We start from the raw sequence: 19,932 nt of genomic DNA, 5'->3' as shown, positions 1-19,932 counted from the left end.
GGAAGTCTGTGTTCTCCAGGGCTCTTGAAGCTACATAAATAAAAATGTTTTTTAACTGAGGTCATTAAAAGGTTTACAGAATTTTTTTTTTTTTATGATTTAAAGAGTAGCTGAGGATCCAGACATACAAACCAACAGGACACAGCTTCCAAGTGGAAATGAAAGGTCCCAGTTACATTTTCTTTCCAGCCCCCCTCTCCCCCCGTGAATTAATATGCTCTGAAAGACCCGTAGGAGGAGCACTTAACGTCTGATGCCTAAAAGGAGACAGAATCCTGGTAAAATATTAATAAAAATCCATGAACTCAAGATAAATATATTGCAGACCAACATATGGACTCTTAAATATGAATGAGAACATTTAAATGCTTTTAGATAAAATTTGAAATTTCATATTTTGAAAGCACAAATGAGATATTTTAAAAATATAACTCATATGTAATAAGAAAAAAAAGATGGGAAAATAAAAGCAGGCAAAGTAAGAAATACATTTTCCAAAAAGTTTATTCATGGCAGCTAACATGTTCTCCCAGGACAAAGGTTCCATTCCACATTCTGTACTGCATCATAATTTTTTGCGGGCAGTAATGCTTTTCAAATTTTCTCTTACATTTATTTATTAATTGGTTAATCGATTCTCTTTATGCCTGTGTGTGTGTGTGTGTGTGTGTGTGTGTGTGTGTGTGTGTGTGTGTGTGTATGCATATGGAGATAGAAGGATAACTCTTGGGAGTCAGTTCTTCTCTTCCAGCATGTGATTTCTGGGAAAGGAATTCAGATCATCAGGCCTGCTGGCAAGCACCTGTGACTCCTAAACCAACTCATTAGTTCAACTCTGTTTTATTATCTTTTCTTTTCTTAGTTTCTTGTGCAATGTATTATCATCAAATATTCAGGCATCTGACAACGGTTGACTTAGTGCTTATTGTAAGCCAGTGTGTGCCATCTCAAGAAGAAGCAGAGTAGAGCAAAACTGATCCAAATCTATGCCATTTGTTGCCTATGGTAAAGCAAGCTGGAGAGTGGATTTAGTAACCCAGCTCGCAAGTGGTCTCAGTTCAATCCTAGCTTTAGAACATCACAAGTAATATCATGCAGCAACTGAATGCCTAACTTTAATTTACTCTTCTATAAAAAATATGTATAACTCACTGTAGGAGATTATACAGTGCTATGTGTGATTATTTATGTAAATTTTGAAGCTACTCTGCTGAGACAATACAGTATTGATAAAAACTACCAGCTATGTCTTAATTATTATTTGTTAAACCGTGCTCTCAATAAAGTATCTGTAACCTCCTGAAAGTGCATGTTTACATAAGGGTGACACATAACTCATGTCTAAGATATGTCTAGCAAACCATTTGTCTCATTAGTACAAACTGAGCTGTGTATCTGTTGACTGATCCTAGTGAAAAACAAAAAAGGATGCCATAGGTTTTGTTTTCTGGAAGAACACTACAATACTGAACTATCACTTTATAAATTCTGAATTTCGGGAGTGTTTCAAGAACAGATATTACAATTTGTCTTTAATCTGTTCTTAAGAGTATTTGCTTTTTAAAAATTCTACTGTTGTATTTTAGCTTAAATTGATATAAGCAAAAATGTAAGACAACTTTATAAATTTATAAATTCTACTTTATAAATTGAGTATTGTATTTTCTTGTTTGAAATGTATCATATATTCATAATCCTACTTTACATTTAATGACTACCAGTGATACAGCCTCTCACAGCACTCTGTCATATATTGCTTGTGTTATGTGTATGTATGCATTTATAAATTTAATTACTTATGTCTTTATGTAAGCGATTGTCTCTCTGTTGTAGCTCTACTTCTCTTTCTGGCTACTCTTTCTTTTCTTGCAGGATCCTTTCCACTGAGTTTCAAAGGATCGGGTTAATTTACAGTTATTTTATGTCAGTGAAATTAAATATCTGAATAATGTCTAATATATAAATTTTCCATATCTACTTATATTAATCTCCTAGCCAACTGAAAAACATCTGTAGGTGCAAATTTCAAAGCATCTCAGTGTAGTTAATAATATGAATACTCTGTATCTGAACATAAGGGTTATTATTTTATTCTAGCATATAAATCAATTTAATCTTGATTAAAACACTCTTGGATTGGGTATCTTTGTGTCAAAATCTAATTCTATTTGTAACTGCATGTTTTGGCACTTTGCATTATATAAAACCTGAAGACAGTAACTTTAAATTTATTTTTAGCCTTTTACATGAATGGTTGTGATTTCTTTAAAATTGAAATTGAAAGCCTTAAGTTTATTGTAAATTATGTCATTTTGTTTTGTAGGAATTAGTGAGTTCTCTTCCTCCTTGTTCTCAAACAATGCCCTCATTTTGTTTTGGTTTGGCTTTTAAATGGTAGTGTTGCTATTTGTGTGTGATCCTTTGACTTTATTTACTTTTATTCAACGGAAGATGATAATATTTCTTACTTTATTTTTATGGGACATCATTGTTGCCATTATGATTAGATATATTCTTGATTCCTAAGAGATCACCTGTCTTTACTATTGATTTTTCTTTCAGTTTTGGTTATGGATTTTATTGCATTTGAAGCTAGCTTTGGTATTTCTAGTGCAGATCTTTTCTCACATAGTATATTTTTATATTCTGTCACCATCACTTATAATTCTTTCTCTTTTTTTGTCTTAGTTCTCTTAATTCATTAGTACTTTTCCTTAAATAAGGAATAGCTTTTCCTGTAAGTGACATTTCTCATTGCTGTGTCCAAATGCCTAGGAGTAAGCAACTTAATTGAGGAAGGAATAATCGGCTTACAGTTTGAAGAGACTGTCCATCATGGTGAGGATAGCATGGTGTCAGGGGGCAGAAAGATGGCTGGGCTTTTCCTCTGGGACACTAAACTTCACCAGTTTGTGAGTCAGAACACACAGAGACCAGAGGAAGTTCTGTGGGCCGTTAAAACTCAGAACTTTCTCCCAGGAAACCACTTTCTTCAGCAAGGCTCCAATTCATGGAACTGCTACAGCCTTCCTAGTCGGGCCATCATCTGGGGACCTAGTGTTTAAATAGATGAATCTATAGAGGTATTTCACATTCAAGTACAATGCATTCAATGACACTTTTGTTTGCTTTCAGCCCTGAGAAGTAAAACAACAGATCCTTGAATGTCCTATAACTGAACTGTGGCCGCATTGATAATTTTCAGTTCTTCCTGGTTTGTGTTTGTACCTAGTTCTTCAAACATAGTAAGTACATCTTCTATTTCCAATAAATTTATCTGCCTTTTCATTTAAAAAGAAAAAAACCAGATTATGTGTTGGCTTAGTTGGATTTTGATACAAGGTCTTACTCTGGTTATTATCTGGCCCTGAACTTACTAGGTAGACCAAGTTTCAAAGTCATAGATGAGGTAAAATCTCACAAAGCTGAAATATTTTAGCTATCTTGTCATCCTTAGAATCTTCCAAACCTATGGATGAATAGCTTTCCAAATTCTATTGCAGTATGGAAAATTAAAACATTTCACTGTATATATTTGTGGTAGACATCACTGTATTATAGAAGGGTGCTTTTCTACTAGAAGACATTACATGTTGGTATATGTTCGCATACTGCTATTTCTCAACCTCCTATTACCACTAATCTCCATTGTTAACATAAGCAGCTTGAGTGTGTGTGTGTGTGTGTGTGTGTGTGTGTGTGTGTGTGTGGTTTCTGTGTAAAAATCTGTGAGTCACATAGAGGTGAAAAGACATGATATCTTCCTAAGAATGCCATGATTTGCTTAATGTGATCATTCTTATAAATAACTTGGTTCTGCAAAAGTTAAGCAGACTATCAACCCATGTCCATTGACCTGTACTTTGAGTATGAGTCAAATTTGTTTCTAGAAAATTTAGAACAGAATAATTGTCTTTCTTCCTCATAATATGTTTGACATTGCAATGTTGCCTCACTCCATCTTGGTGCAGCTCTGTCTAAGAGTTTTGTGGGTTTCAAAGGCTGGGGAGCTGATCAGATAATGCCGAGATGAGAGCTAAATGATCCTAACCTGTGCAAACTGAGAGTGAAAAATGACCTCAATTATTCTCATTGATGACTTGAACTGTAATCTCTATTGGGTAATTTTTTGATATAGAGATATTTCAACTTCTTCTTATTATAGTATACATATTTCAGTTATCCAGAAATGGATTGACTGTGCATAACTTATTAAATAGCTTTATATGTTTTCGAGTCTCAAGACTTAGAAGTCTTTTATCATTCTGGGCATCACCTGCAGTTATAATTTATAGTTTCATTGCTATTTCAAATGTCTGGCATAGCCAGGCAGTTTTATCATAACCAGAAAGTTACACCATTACTTTTCAACCTGAACTTGAATACTTTAATTATAGTTGGTAATGATCTTCACTGCCTGTTGATACGTTTGCTTTTATGATTAAGACTTATCACAATATTTAAAACTATCAAATAATGAAAAATTTAATGAAACTATCTTTTGGAAAGTTCACATGAATTGAATATTTGATCATATGTCTTTAAAATATCTGAGAAAATATTTTTTGCACTTCAGAGAAGAGTAATTTCAAAGGAAAGTAGACTTTTGTTTTAAAATTCATATTTTTATAATTATGGTACAAATTTTGTTCAACTATATAGAAAAATAGGAAATTCCAATTTAGAATTCCATCATGAAACTACACCATTCTAATTTCTCCAGGCCACGGTTTGTTAATATTCCACAGAGTCCCAGGATGCAACTCTAAGACTGCATTCAAATCTATGAACACGAGGTAATCATGCTCAGCAGAGTATAACAATAATTATAATAGAGATTAAATAAAAATAATTAGAAAAAGTTCATCTAGTTTTGATGTATTAATTATTCTGACCCTGTTCTATTCAGAGTCTAATTATCTGGTTCACTGAAAATGCCGAGATTTCTACGACTCATAAAAATTACATTCAAGTAATTATGTCAGCAAACTAAACAGTATTCATTTACCATGGCTTTTTATGCACACATTTGAATATGCTTTTTTAACTGTTTTGGCTCTTTGTTCCTATTCATGGGAAATAATACCTGTAGAGAAATTTGAAAGTCAGTTGCACTCTGAGTGTCGTGTGCAATTCTTGCTGATATTCGTCTTTTGTAAGGCTGCTGTAAGTCTCACATAACCTTTGTTTAAAAAACATGAATTAAAGTTCACTCTTCAGTTGTTTCAAAGAAATCTTCAAAGCCTTTAGCTGTAGTTTTTTTTAAAAAAAAAAAGTTTAAAGCAGTCATAGGAATCAACTTTTAGAAAGTTTCTTACTTGGATAGCTAGGTAGTTTCTTTCTAGTTGATTTCATATGGACATATTTTCCTGAAAGACATATTATGGCATCCTGCTATGAGAAAGACTAGACTTAGAAGGTGTGTTTATATACTCATGTGAACATAGAACATTTAAGCTTTTTAAAAAGTGATGAGAGAATTTACGTGTGTAAAACACAGGAAACTTAATTTTGAAATTAATGAGAATTGTGAAATTCTTATAGCATAAGATCATTAGTATTAAAAAGTACAAACGTTTTGAAACAACTGGTGGAGTTAAGGAACTCTTAAAGAGCCAAAATCTATCTGTTTTAAACACAAATCTATAATATAGCCCACCTTATTTTCATATGGAAATTTAATGTTTATATTAAACACTAAGCCATAGCTAGATTATTCAGGTTGCCGCTCTAAACTGTTTTCATCAGAAATAAGTGGAGACTCATCATGGGGGCCATGGACACATTATAGTCTTTCTCCTAAAAAAGATTTAAGTGTGACTGCAGATAGAGTAGTGGGAAGAGATGCCTGGTCCTGATGGGGATTCAGTTGTGTTTCATATGCCTATAGAACGATTTCCACTTCTCTCTACTTCTGAGCTCGTGTTAAGTCACCAATGAAAGTTAAGAGTCCCAAGAAGTCAAAACTTTTATGGGTAAACTGTGTTTTTCAGCAGTATGTGTTTCCCTTTAATCTCCTTAAACATCAGATGTTGCAACGAAAGTGCTATCATGTTATGAGTAGCAACTTGAATCTAGGTGTTATGCAGAAAAAAAAAAAAGCATAAGGTTTCTTAAAATCTCTTGTGATTGGGTACAGAGAAGAACTCAAAGTAGATCTCCCTAGTAAGCAAAGGAGTATCTGTAAGTAATTGGTTTTGTATTTGTACCATTTTGATCTATGTTCTTCAGTCCTTTATATTCCTGTGCCTTTGTTTCCTGATGATATGCATCATCTGATTATAGGAACATGTACTCATGGCTCATCATCCATGCAAACATCTTTTACAGGCAAGGTTATGAAGAAGTCTTGACAATGGCTTTAGTGGGGTCTAATTTGCCCACTTTGATTCAACAGCATTTAGATTTCATCATTATCGTTCATAGGATAGCTATGAGAGAGGAAGACAATGGCACTTGACCAATATTGAGCCACCTGATAAAGCACATACTTCAAATAGATATTGTCTATTTTAGTTTAGTCTTAGTGTGAAAAAAGGAAAGCCTGAATACTACATAGTAAAATATTTTATATATCTGTTAAAATGTACACAATGGACCCTATCTGAGATCTGCATTGTGGGTAGAATTTCAAGTTACCTCTCCAAGAACTTATAAATATCGAGTGTTCACTGAAGTCTATATTGGTTCATTTTTGTTTCTGTTTTGATTTTCTTATACATAAATGTTTACTTTCTCAACTTATAACCTTAAAAGAACACATTTTTTTCTTATTTCACAAAAGGAATATTACTAATATATGCTCTCATTCAAAGAAATACCATATCCAAAGTTTGATTAGCTACTGATTTCTTTAAGAAAAATAGTATTTTAATAGGTGGCATGCATTACAAGAGAGTTCATTTTAGGAAGTCTTCTAAACTGCCCCACAATGCCCTGTCTACTGATGTATGACTAGTATTTACCCACAACAGTATTTGCATTTTAAATTACTTTGTGAGCACTGGATATTTGCTCTACTCAGATCATAAGAAGTATATTGCCTTGGGCAGGGCATGGGAGCAATTATTCTGCAGTTCTAATTAAGTCATGATTAAAAATTGTTCATCATCTTAGAAAATAAAGAAACTTTGTTGATCATGCTTCATTTTCACCAGAGAGTAGAAAATTCTTGGGAAAAAAAAATCCCTGTTTTCAAAATAATTTCTATTGTTTTCTTAAACAAAATATTTGTTGTCATTTTGGTTTATTTCCACTAATAAGTAGATATTAGCCAAAAAATTAAAGAATACCCAGGATACAATCCATAGAATTTAAGGTTAACAAGCTAACGGGACCAAGTGGGGATGCTTCAATCCAACTTAAAAGGGAGGAGGGAGAAGAAAGCAATCATGGAGGGGTTGGACAAAGAGAAGGAGAGGCCTGAGTGGGAGAGGGGAAAGGGAAAGAAAAAGGGGGACATGATCATGTATTGAGAGGGGGCAGGAATGAAGCCCTAAGGGTCAGCAGAATGAATGGAAACAGGCAACCTCTGGAGGTCAGAGAAAAATAATAAGAAAAAATAAAAATAAAGAATATTGTCAATTACTGCATTGACTTTGTAGTCTTTTGATCATATATACATGGTGACTTGATAGATCTATGGGAATTCATCTATTTCCTATCCTTGTCACAACATTGTTAACCCTCAACACCTGTAGTTGGGGTAGCAGGTGTCAGTACGACTGTTTTTTTTTTTTTTTTTTTTTTTTTTTTATCACTTTCTTTTATTCTGAGACAAAGTTTAGCTTGGGAGATGGTCTAAGATGCCCTGGAACCCTCAGTGCAGCTCATGTGGCATTGAACTTACTCTTCCAAGACTAGCATACCAAATGTTGGGGTTACAATTGTATAGTAACAGCCAATTCCTAAACTATTATTAATACTCCACTATTACAACTTACTCCCTGGAAGCAATATATTTTAGGTTGTAAATTATTATCCATTTTTCCCACTGGCCTTTTCCTGATAATTAATATATGATAACCAAGTTCATCACATAGAACTACCGGTTGTAGGATAGATTCCAGAAAGACAAGCAGGGTTTTTCATTTTTAAAATAGTCACCTGTGATGACAAATACTGATTGTCAATCTGACAAGACCTAGCAAAGGATATGATGTACACCCAGGGAGAATTTTCTTGATTAGGTTATTGGATGTGAGAAGTCTCACCTTTGATATGTATGCTGTTCATTACCAGCAGCCCAGGTATAAAGAAATTCAAGAAGAGAGCTCTTGACCATTGTCTGCTTGCTTTTGCATCTAAGTGGTGATACATAGGCCCCATAGCTGTCACTTCTGCTGTTGTTGCTGCTGTTAGTATCTTTTGCTGACACAAAATACAGCTTTTTCTACTTTTCTAGATGGACTAAATAAAGAGCATCCATGAACCCTGCAAGCCTTCACAATACAGAAACTGCTGGAGCATCCAGCGTCAGGGACCGAGTGGTGGCTAAGATCTCTGCCTCTTACGGGTCAAGGCAGCCATTGTTAGACTACCTACACCACAGCATGTGAACTGTTCTAGTAAATCATATTTTGAGATGTATTTTTCTTTCTTTTTGTTTCCTCTAGAAAGCCCTGAGAATACAGTTACCTATGGTGAGTGTCACAAACTTAAAATACATTTATAAAATATCCAGCTACATATGTTCTAAATAATGGCAATAATTTTATAAAGATGGAATGAAATAATTTCTTAAATATGACAAAATATTCATATCATCGTGGATAAATGTTTTGTATTTGTGTACATATTAAAGAAGGTGTAATTTAAAATGATGAGGAAACACCACTACAATTCATGTGCTTAGCAATGTCAAGATAAAGGAACTCAGTGCAGTTACCTTTGTGATTGATTTTCCATTTGCACAGTTAATATACAAACAAATATAAATTCAAATCATAGCTTGGAACACAAGGATGTCCTATTAAATATTAAAGTTTTAAAATTGAATTTTATTATACTTCACATTCATTTTGAATCAGATTTATTCTGGATTCTATCGTACAAGCTATCAAGTAAGTACTGTTGATACACATTTAGTATTTCATTAAAAGTAACAGGTACCTTTTAGAAAAAGAATGTGTGTATGTATAGTGCATGTGTGTATACATGTTTGTGTGTATCTGTGTGTGTCTGTGTTCATGTGTATGTGGGCATAAATGTGTTTATGCATTCATGTGCACATGTGTGCTTATATCTTTAGAGGCCAGGAGATAACCTCAGCTTCTGAGACCTACTTTTCCTAGGGATGTTTGTTGGTTTTGTTGTTGTTTTGTTTGTTTGAGATAGAGTTTCTCATTGGCTTTGAATTTGTCAGCTAAGCTAGCAGAAAGCATAAATCCATCTGTCTTGGCCTTCCCAGGACTGGGATTATAATTGCTTCCTTCCTTACCTGGCTTTGTTTTTAATGTTAGTTCTAGAGATTCAATTTAGGTGTTTGCCAGGCCCTCTAAGCTTTCTTCTCAGCCTATTTTGAGCCAGTTGAGTTATGTAGATGCCTGTCTTTCTATAAATAGTCAAAGGATTATGTGTTTTTCCAATGACTAATGAATTTGCTAAAATAAGAAAAATAAACACACACTTAAAAAAAACTCCTTTGTCTTTATACACAAAAATAAACAATTCTCTTTTGGGTAAGGTCATGATGTTCATTTCTCAAGGAATCAAGTTAAAAAAAAAAAACACAGGAGCAAATATATTCCAGTCAATATTAATTCATATCCGCATACAAGCTTGTGGGAGATTCATAATCAGCAATTAAATATCCGGATTCTTAGGTCACAGTAACCCCATTAAACTAAAATACACCCAAAGAGCAATTGCTTTAGGAGTGAATGTGCTATGGCCTGTGGAGTTGGACCAGTCAAGAAAAGGCTTGCCATGCAAGCATGAGAACTGAAGTTTAATCCCCAGCATCCATGGAACGAGCCAGGCATGGCAGAGCACACTCATAATCTCAGTACAGAAGAGCCAGAGTCAAGCATATTCTTGGACTTGGAGATTAGCTGACCTAGCGAAATTGGTGAGGTACAGGTCATCAAGAGAGACCCACACTCAATAAATCAGGTGGAGGTCTGCTGATGAAAACACTTAAAATTGACCTTTGGTTTCTACATGCATATGCATCTGTGAACAGATGCACAGATACCCCTCCCCACATACACACACTCAAAGAAGGCCACATGCTAGAGAGTATGTAGAATCAAAAGTAAGATCCTTCAAGGGGTATGGTCTTCCTTAATATTCTGTGATACACCTAACATTGATAGGCATTTGGAGGAAGCCCAGCTTTACACATGAAAGCTTACAAACTGGGTTTCTGGGAAGGAAGTACACCTATCTGAGACTACACAGGGATTCAGAGCACTATTTGGCCAAGTCAATTCAATTCTTCTTAGATTAGGGTTTGAATCTGAAATGTGCCTTACCGGCCCGTGTTTTGAGCTCTTGTTCCTGGAAGTGTGACAATATTTTAAGAAGTTCTGGACCTTTAGAAATTGGACCTAACTGACAGAAATGGGCTACTGCCAGAAGGTTTTTTGAAGGTTCTATCAGATGCTTTTTCCATCCTGAGTTATTTACTTCATGTGACTTACCGTGTTGTGCACCTGCCAGAATCGAGAAAGCTAATCTCACTGCCCTGCCTTCCCAGCCATAATGGGCCAGAAGCTCTATGAAAACTGTGAACCCTACTAAACTTTTCCTCCATTAACTGTTTTTGTTTAAAAAAAAAATTGTCACATGTGCTAGTTACTTTGTGTTGAACGAATATATGATGAAACATACATTCTATAAACTTAAATAAAAGATAAATTGTTCTTTTAAGTTGAATGGAAGTATTTTTAGTCTAGCATGTACACACATACTAACAAAGAATCAGTGGACACACAGAAAGAATGTTACAATGTTTTATGTGTTAACTCCGCTTGCCATTCTGTTATACTCTAAGGACAATTTCATTGATCTGCTAACTGGGTATTACTTGAGCTACTCTTACAATTTCATAGTACAATAAAAGGAATATAAGAAGATTCATCATTTCTTTTTCTAAACTATGTCTGGCAAAAATTAGATAGTTCATTCCTTAACACTTTATAAGAAAACGCAATGCACTAATTACCATTGATTATGGTATCTGCACATGAGTTTTCTGAAGCATCACTTGATATGCTGACAATAGTATTTCCTATAGAGCATTTATTCTTAATATAAGTTAATGCTCATGTAACAACTTAACACTGGGAAATGTTGCATCCCAAACAACTTTTGACTGTAGCGAATAGAAAATTTAGTTCTGAATATCATTTTAGTGAGGACGAATTCATATTTGCTGATAATTTACTGGCTTAGTGTTGAGTCTTCATGTATGCATTTGAAACATTTTTCAGCAAGAATATCTTCAGCTAATGTGATACAGAGTCAGAGGAAGCGGATATGTCCTTGGAGGTTCATTTAGAGTGAATTTTGACTTTTGGACTAATTATTTGCTCCTTTCTTCCAGTTGGATTTGTTATGATTCACCCTACACTGAGATAATGATCATGGAAATAAACCTGTGGCTAGGCCGTCTAAAGACACAGGGCATGTAAAGAAAATGAAAGGTCATAAAAGGAAGAATCTTGACCTGACATCATCTTCCTGTCTGATTGTTCTCTCTCTCTCTCTCTCTCTCTCTCTCTCTCTCTCTCTCTCTCTCTCTCTCTCTCTCTCTCTCTCTTTCTGTGTGTGTGTGTGTGTGTGTGTGTGTCTTTTTGTTAAAAAATGGGAATAGCAAAGACAATTTCTCTTTATGCTAACTGTTGAAATTGTGTCAGTTTAGGCACTGGATTACTAATACTTTCTAATTATTTGTAACTCTTAATGACAAGAGGTAAACGGGTTAAAAATTGATATCAAGGTCACACCCCAAAGACAATGGTATTCCCTTCAATATTGCTTTGCCTGTTTTGTTGCTTTGATTAGCCAAGAAGAAAAGATGTGCAGTCAAAACCCGGAAGAACTTTTATAGACTTATGTGGTGTCTAAGTGATGAAGACTCTAGTTTTAATTCCTTGCTCTGATTTCAACTGCCATGTTTCCAATGAGACAAAGGTGATGAATTCTCTTCTGTTCATCCCAATCTTCACCCCTACAGCTCTAAAGATGAACAAGTTCATTGATATGGTTGGATTATTTGAATTATAGTCTCATGGTAATTAAAAAGAAATGGGACTCAGTTCTCAGAAGTCAGTACTATACAAAGTCCATCCTTCCTTTTCTTCTAACAGTGGTGTCCAGGCCTGATAGTTGACATTGTATTACATGAAATATTACAACTTTTACTTATTTTCTAATTACTCTTTGAAAACACTGGTCACTTTGTATGTCACAGATAAGTTTTCATATAAGGAACTTTGTATCCCAAAGGTTTTGGTCATCTCAAACCTTCTTCATCAATAAATACTCATATACATTTAAATGATTAAGTATTTACTCACCCTTCACAAATACAGTCAGTGATACCTTTGTCTCCTTCAGAAATAAAGGTTACTCTTTGGGGCAAAAGTTTAGAGAACCCTAATAGCTAGTCACATGCAAACTTTCTTATATCCCATTACAATCTGAAAGAAAAAGAAAGCACTTAGTACTTTATAACATTAGCTGATAAACATGTCTGGTAAATGACAATCTCCTTTTCAACTCTTAAGTCTTACTTATTTATACATATTCTTGACTGCTATGGATCACCATAGTCATTCAGTGTCTACATCATCACTCAGTTTACTCCACAAGGACTTGCCACCCAGTCAGTATACATTACAGCTTTTGTAACACATGGATTACATTTATATTATCTCTCATACAAGTTAGCTCAAGATATAAAATCAAGTGAGCATACAAGAGACTCAATAGGTTATTTCCTATTTAAATAGGTTGTTATTCTGACTATAAGAAAGATAATAGTGTTGATATTTAAATATACGTTTATAATATTAAAGTCTCTTTTATAAAGTCAATAAGAATTGAATATATTTTAAGCCATAGTTGTCTCATTTATTAAAATGATTTCTCTTTTCTTTCTGAGAAGGGCCTATAGTCACCTTGCAATTGCTAAGGTGCTAACTTAGGACAAAAGTCGAGAATAATTTAAATAAATTATTCAAACTTGAATAATAGATGATTTGGGAACTCCGTTATGATTGATAACGAGTCATTATCCAGACTGAGTGATAAGAAAGAAAATTAGGCAATCACACAATGTTCTTTGCCTTTCCTGTGTGGACTGTCTTTCATCACATTGAGGGTGTTTACAGCTCTCTGATTTGATCATAGAAATTCTGACCAAGTTGATAGTAGTACTTCTGTCTCCAGAGATATAATAGTGGTTCTGATGGCTTTGGCAGCCAAATTTTGTAATCCACAAAAATTTCTATTCTCCTTCAATGACTTTGTGATCCATTATTCATCATAGGAATCTGGCAGATGCTGACTACATGAACTCAAGAAGCTACATTTAATTATGTTTTACTAGAAAGCTTGGGTATTTCATACTGGCATAATAATAACTCAATTCATATGTTTCCTTTTGGGAGACCATTCTTAAACAAAAGTGTCATGTTAGCTTTCCTACTACAATGATACTAGACCACCTTTAACTGAAATTCTCATTATTTGAGTCACAAAAGCATGAGATTGCAAAGCTGAGTCATTGTCTTTTCAGGCTACCATTGTGAGGGAGGCATGCACAGAGGAAATACACAGGAACTAGAAGGTTCTTGGGAAAAATGCCAGAGGGGGGCTGTTCTTAAGTAAGAGACAGGGCAGGAAAGGAGTCTAATCATTAGGCTGGCCAACAGAGAGGAAAGGGGAAAATCCTTAATTAATTCTTCTGTAGATCAATACAAAAATATCAGTTACCAATCTTCTTCCTTTGTGCTTACCACTCCCATATTTTCAATTGAAACAGAAACCAAGAGTGCTCTATACTTTGAATTTTGACCTTGATATATTTACTACTTTTCTGTACCTTAAAATGTTTTTATTAGTTTAGAAGTCAATGACCATCTAATAAGGATAATCAACAACAATATAATAACTAATAGTGAATAGTTTTTTTATTGTTTTACTTGTTGTGTTCAGGGGATAGACATTAGACACACGATTTTGATTGTAGACTAATTTTAAGGCAAATGCTGGGAACTTTTGTGACATAGCATATGTAAGAGAATGTTAGCTACCTCTTTTAACACAATTATCTTACTTTGTTAAATTCTTAGTGAGAAGCTCATGTGTGAAGCCACAGCTTACAACTAAATCTTTAGTGCTATACTTTAATTTCACCTACGTCTGCTGTTTGCTTAGCTAAATTGGGAGTATTCTAATGGCAATTCTGCAATCAAGACTACTAAAAATGCTAATCATGAGGTGATGTCAGAAAGACACTGGAATTTCAAAGTGTTTACTAATAGACTTAGTATGCATAAAGCATTACTTGTTAATGTGTTTTTTTTAATTTTTGAAATAACAGAATAATTACATCAATTTCTCCTTCCTTTTGTCTCCTTCAAGGCTTATCATTTTCATGCATCCCTATTGATCTCTCTCAAATTCATGGCCTTTTTTTGCTTTAATTGTTGTTACACACACATACTCATACACACACACACACACACACACACACACACACACACACTCATACTACTACTTCTGCTACTACTTCTAAGTGTACAGATACAACTGAACCTGGTTCAATACATATAATGTTACCTACATGTAGATGTTTTCTCAGAGTTTACCACTCCTCATTAAATGAGAAAACTGGAGAAGATTGTTTCTCTCAGTCTCATTATTTCTCAGGTGCCCAGAGTCCTCTGTCTAGGATTGAGCCTCTTTTAGTATTCTCCCTTTGATGTCAGCATTTCAATTGGTGTTGTTATTGTTCAGGTCATGTTTAGGCAGCCATATTGATGAGACTTCCTGGGAGTAGCTTCTCTGAGATTTCTAGGAGACACCATGTCACAGAACATTTCACGTTCTTCTGTCTCTTATAACTATTCCCCTCTCTACTGCAGTGACCTCTGAGCTTTAGGTGCAGAAGTTCTATTTGGATGTTCAGTTGACATCACATGACCTTTTAGTCTATGTGTTTGATTAGATACACTTTCCTATAGTAGTTTCCATTAGTTGGAAAGATACATTCCTTTGATGAGAGATGAGAACTACTCTTACATGTGGGTTTAAGCATAGACATTTAGAATGCAGCTATGAGTAGTTTTCAGGGTACCAGAAAATACCTGTGTCTTTGTCACTATTTTCGGGCTGTGAAGAGACACTGTGACCGAGGCAACTCTTACCAGAGAAAGCAATTAATTGGGGTTTGCTTACACTTTCAGAATGTCAGTTCCTTATAATTATGGTGCCAGGCATAGTAACAGGCATGGTTCTGGAGATATATCTGAGACCAACATCCTGACCCATGGGACAAGAAAAGGAAAGGCCATTGAACCTTATTTGGGTTTTGGAAACTTTGAAGGCCATTGCCTGGGACACATTTCTTCCAACAAAGTCATAGCTACTCCAAGATGGCCACCACTCCTAATTATTCTAATCTTTTCAAATAACACTATTCCCTACTGACTAAACATGCAAATATATGAGCCTGGATGTGGGGTATTCTAACTCAAAGTACCACAGTATGCAAGTTTTAGCTTTTAACAACTGGGATTAGCTAAGAGAAAAAGAATTACCACTTCTAATCTTTGGAGTTTTTTCTTTGCATATTGCTTCTTTGGGGGTTGGGTTTTTTTTCTTTCTTTTTGTTTGTTTTTATTTTTGTTTTATTTTGCTTTTGAATGCAAGTCTTTTTTTGTTTGTAGGTCCTTTGAACCAGGTTACAGCTTCTTTTGATCCAGTGAACTGGGATGTTTAGCCAATTACATGCATGTTAACCTCGAGTGTACTGCACCTTGGGGTTGCTAGTCTTTGCTTTATTCCTGGTACTGCTCCACATTGTGCTCTACTGCTTCCTCCAGCTTACTTCTGAACCTTTCTTTGTTTTGCACTGCCTAAGCAGTAAACTTTGTAAGAGGTTAATTTTGCCAATCACTCCAGTATGTCTGAAGCTAAAATCTTTAATCTACCCAGCCCCTCCCCCCATTCTTTCTAGGGTACAGTTTTCATTCCATTTGCTAACCATTCTGAATTGGGAATTTAGAGAAAAGCTAATATCAGCTACATACATGTACAAATGCACACATCCTCTCCTGAAAAGTAACCTGCAAATATAATATAAAAGGAATATTCTTTTCATTTATAGTAAATAATCATTTTGCACTTGCCAACATACCTGAAATAATGAGAAGAATCCAAGCGCAGATCTATGACTGTCATGGAACCATCATCCTGAAACTTTATTAGCTTGGTTCTTTTTAATAAAATCAATCTTTGGATATTTTGTATATATATATTATTTTGAATAACACATTATAAGAACTCAGAATAGCTGGAGAAATATTTTAGGGAATTCATGAAAAAGGTCAAAAGATTGAGTCCTAACTTTGAAAATGTTGAGGCAAGTGAAATAACAAAATTATAGAGAAATCTATCCATTCATTAAAATCTCGCAATACTGATTATAGTTTTGTATAGTTATCTAGATAAATATGAGATTATTCTGTTGGAGGTTGGTTTGGTGCTGCTATGTATTCAAATGATAAATACTGACCTTCAAGATCTGGTTGTCCCTGTGAGGAGAGTCTCACATATACTAAATGATGCTCTATAAACCTTGCTCCCTAATTTAAAGTTAACTGGTTAATAAAAGGTAAGAGCCTCTGATTGGGCACCTGAGAGTAAAGGAGGGATATGAGGATAGAATGAAGCATCACAGGAGAGAAGAGAGAGAGAGAGAGAGAGAGAGAGAGAGAGAGAGAGAGAGAGAGGAGAGAGAGAGAGAGAGAGAGCAGGAGAAAAAGAGGAAGAGAGGAAGAAAGGAAGAGAGGAAGGGAGGGAAGGTGGAGCCAGGAGAGGAGATGGACCATTCCAGGAAAAAATGACATATTCTGGAAGGGTCTTGATGGAACCTACCAAGTGACTGCAGCAAACTTGAAGAGATGTATGGAACTAGATTTTGAGGTTGTTGGGTGGAAAAGAGAGTTGAAGTATACTAGAATCTCATGAATCAGGATTTAATGTTTGAGACGAACCTTAGGATTCTGGACTGTCATAAATGTACATCAAGTCTCTTCTGCAGAAGAAAGGCAATACCAAGTTATCAACAACTCTCGATGCTCCTCTCCTCCACACTTTTTATAGTAGATAATTTGTTCATTGGAGATGAGAAGATCCTTTACTTGCCCCTGATCTTTGTCACATACAGGTTCTTAAATTATATACAACATTCATATCTCCATTATAAATTCTTAACAGCTATTACACTTCGCCATATATGTGCCTGTTGGATCCCCTGGAGCTGTAACAGAAGTTACTGGTGATTGTGAGCAAGCATGAAGTTGCTGGAAATTCAACCTGGATCCTCTCCAAAAGTAACAACTGCTCTTAATAATAACTGAGCCATCTCTCCAGCCCCTAAAATAATTTTAATTAAATTTTTTCCCAAACATCATTTTTAGAGTGCTTCAGTTGAGTCCAATTGAAATTGAACATTACTTTCTTTCAATGTGATAAGCCAGTTACTACCCTTACTTCCTTGGGAGATTTTTTTTTTTTTTTTGGTTTGGAAGCTGATTGTGCAAAAATGCACATGTTTTCTTTTATCAGTAACCACTCTGTGGTTTGCTCTTTTGAATTTCCTTCACTTCTGACTAAGCACTGTATCAATTTCTTCCTCTTCCAACAAGGCCATTTCCTCTTCTCTGGCTCAGTTACTGTCTGTGTGATCAGGTAACCTAAGATAGAATGTTTAGCACATGCATTCTTCAAGCCCCAAGTGATTTATATGTACATTTTTGAAAGAGGAGATCAACCGACAGGCAGCAAGTAAAACCTCATGGGAGTTCTTACCAATGGAATCTGACAAGGAGACAATGGACCAGAAATTACTGTGGAAGTCCTCAAGAAGGATGCTAAAAGATGCAAACAGCTTTGTTAGGAGGCCAAGCACAGCAGAACTTTAAGTAAAACGTTTCTGACAATCCAAACAGAAGTATCTGGTCTTAGTACAAAAGAGAAGGCCTCTGTTTGATGTAAAAAATAAAAATGTAAGTTCAGTTCATCGAAGCTAACCTTCACCTGTGGTGAACTGCATCCTGTTTTTTGCAAATTAGTGCTTGAAACAGTTTAACAATATCCACTAGAACATAATAAATAATTATTTCTCATAAGAATCAGTAAACAATGATGTGTCCTAGGGGCTTAAAAGCAGGCTAAAGGGTGTTGCGTTTGAACTTAGTCTTGAAGCCTCACTGGGTGAAGCATAGATGATATGTATATTTGAGTGATTACAGACAGCAGATCTTGCTACATGTATCCTTATGCTGATGATATGACATATACTGGTAGTATGTAATATACTGGAAGGAACTCAGACAGCAGTTGGCCAAAGAAGAAAAGTTTACACCAGTCAGCACTAATGTCAGAAGTGTATCACCCTGTGCTAGAAAAAAATTTACTGTCAGTTAGGATCTGACACTCCTGTTGTCCTATGAGTTCAACCATCCAACAACCACTAAAAAGTTGTTGAATGAAGTTATTATGAAGAAAATGTGTAAAACCAAGTTGAATCATATTGAGGCCAGGATATTTTTTTTACATTTCTAATCCTAATTAATTCTATAAAAATACCTGGCTGAGATATAACTCTGGTTTTTAGAATTACTTTTTAAGAAAGCTAATTAAAAATATATTATATACCTCCTGAAATCTGAAGTCATAAATGTATCTCAATCACACAAAAAGGTGAACTGTTAGTAATTTTTCCTGTTATTATTTTAAGAATTCAAAATAAATTTTAAAAATGTCACCCTTTTACTCAAATTATTGCAGTTTAGCAGTCCTCGTATTTAGAAACATCTCAACTTTTACATCTATACCAAAAATAATATAAATCACAAGTTCAGACAAAGACACTAAAATTGCCAGGCATGTAAGAACAATATTTAATATAATGCATGTAATTTGTATCATAAAGGATAATGCTTATGCTGATTTGTATCATATGTAAGAATGCTTATATGTCTTAATATATGATGGGTGACATTTATATGACCTAGTAAATGCATTTTAACAACTCATGCTTCATATTACATAGATTTATACATATCGTATGTTGGGCATCACTGTGATAAAACACTTACGGAAGTCAAAACAAAGAATCAGATTTATTTTGGATCACAGGTTCAGAAGTTTCCATGCACAATTCCTCATTTTTTCTTGTTTCTGGCCCAGGGGAAAGTGGAGTCGAATGATAAAGAAAGGAACACAGAAAGCTGCTAATAATATGGTGGCCCAAAAGGGTTGGAGAAGAGGAAAAAAGGGGGAGAGAAGGAAATATTTGTTAGAAAACTTGATTATAGAATCATAACTTAAAGTAAATGATGGAAATACCAGCCCCTTGATCTTTCTCTGGTAGAGTGCACTACTGCTCAACAACTAGTCATTTGCTGCTCACCTATGTGCTTTGTGAGACAGGTAGGTGACTGAACTCTGAGAACAGGCATGTGTGAAGCAGTTGAATATTCCATTCCTCAGTCTGGTCACTAAAATCTACTATGTGGTCTTAGACAAGGATAATATAGATGAGTCCAAGTTCTAAAGAACAATGACATGACTTACAGTGAATTATCTGATTGACTGTTGAGTGGGAAATTCTCTTCTATTATAAGAGCACACAAAGATCTGAGAGTTGTTGAATGTGGTAGCTGGTCAGTTCTGCCTGGTAAGGCATCT

Source organism: Arvicanthis niloticus, chromosome 8 (assembly GCF_011762505.2).
Source record: "Arvicanthis niloticus isolate mArvNil1 chromosome 8, mArvNil1.pat.X, whole genome shotgun sequence".
Lineage (NCBI taxonomy): Eukaryota > Metazoa > Chordata > Mammalia > Rodentia > Muridae > Arvicanthis > Arvicanthis niloticus.
Note: the sequence above shows the minus strand (reverse complement) of the source record.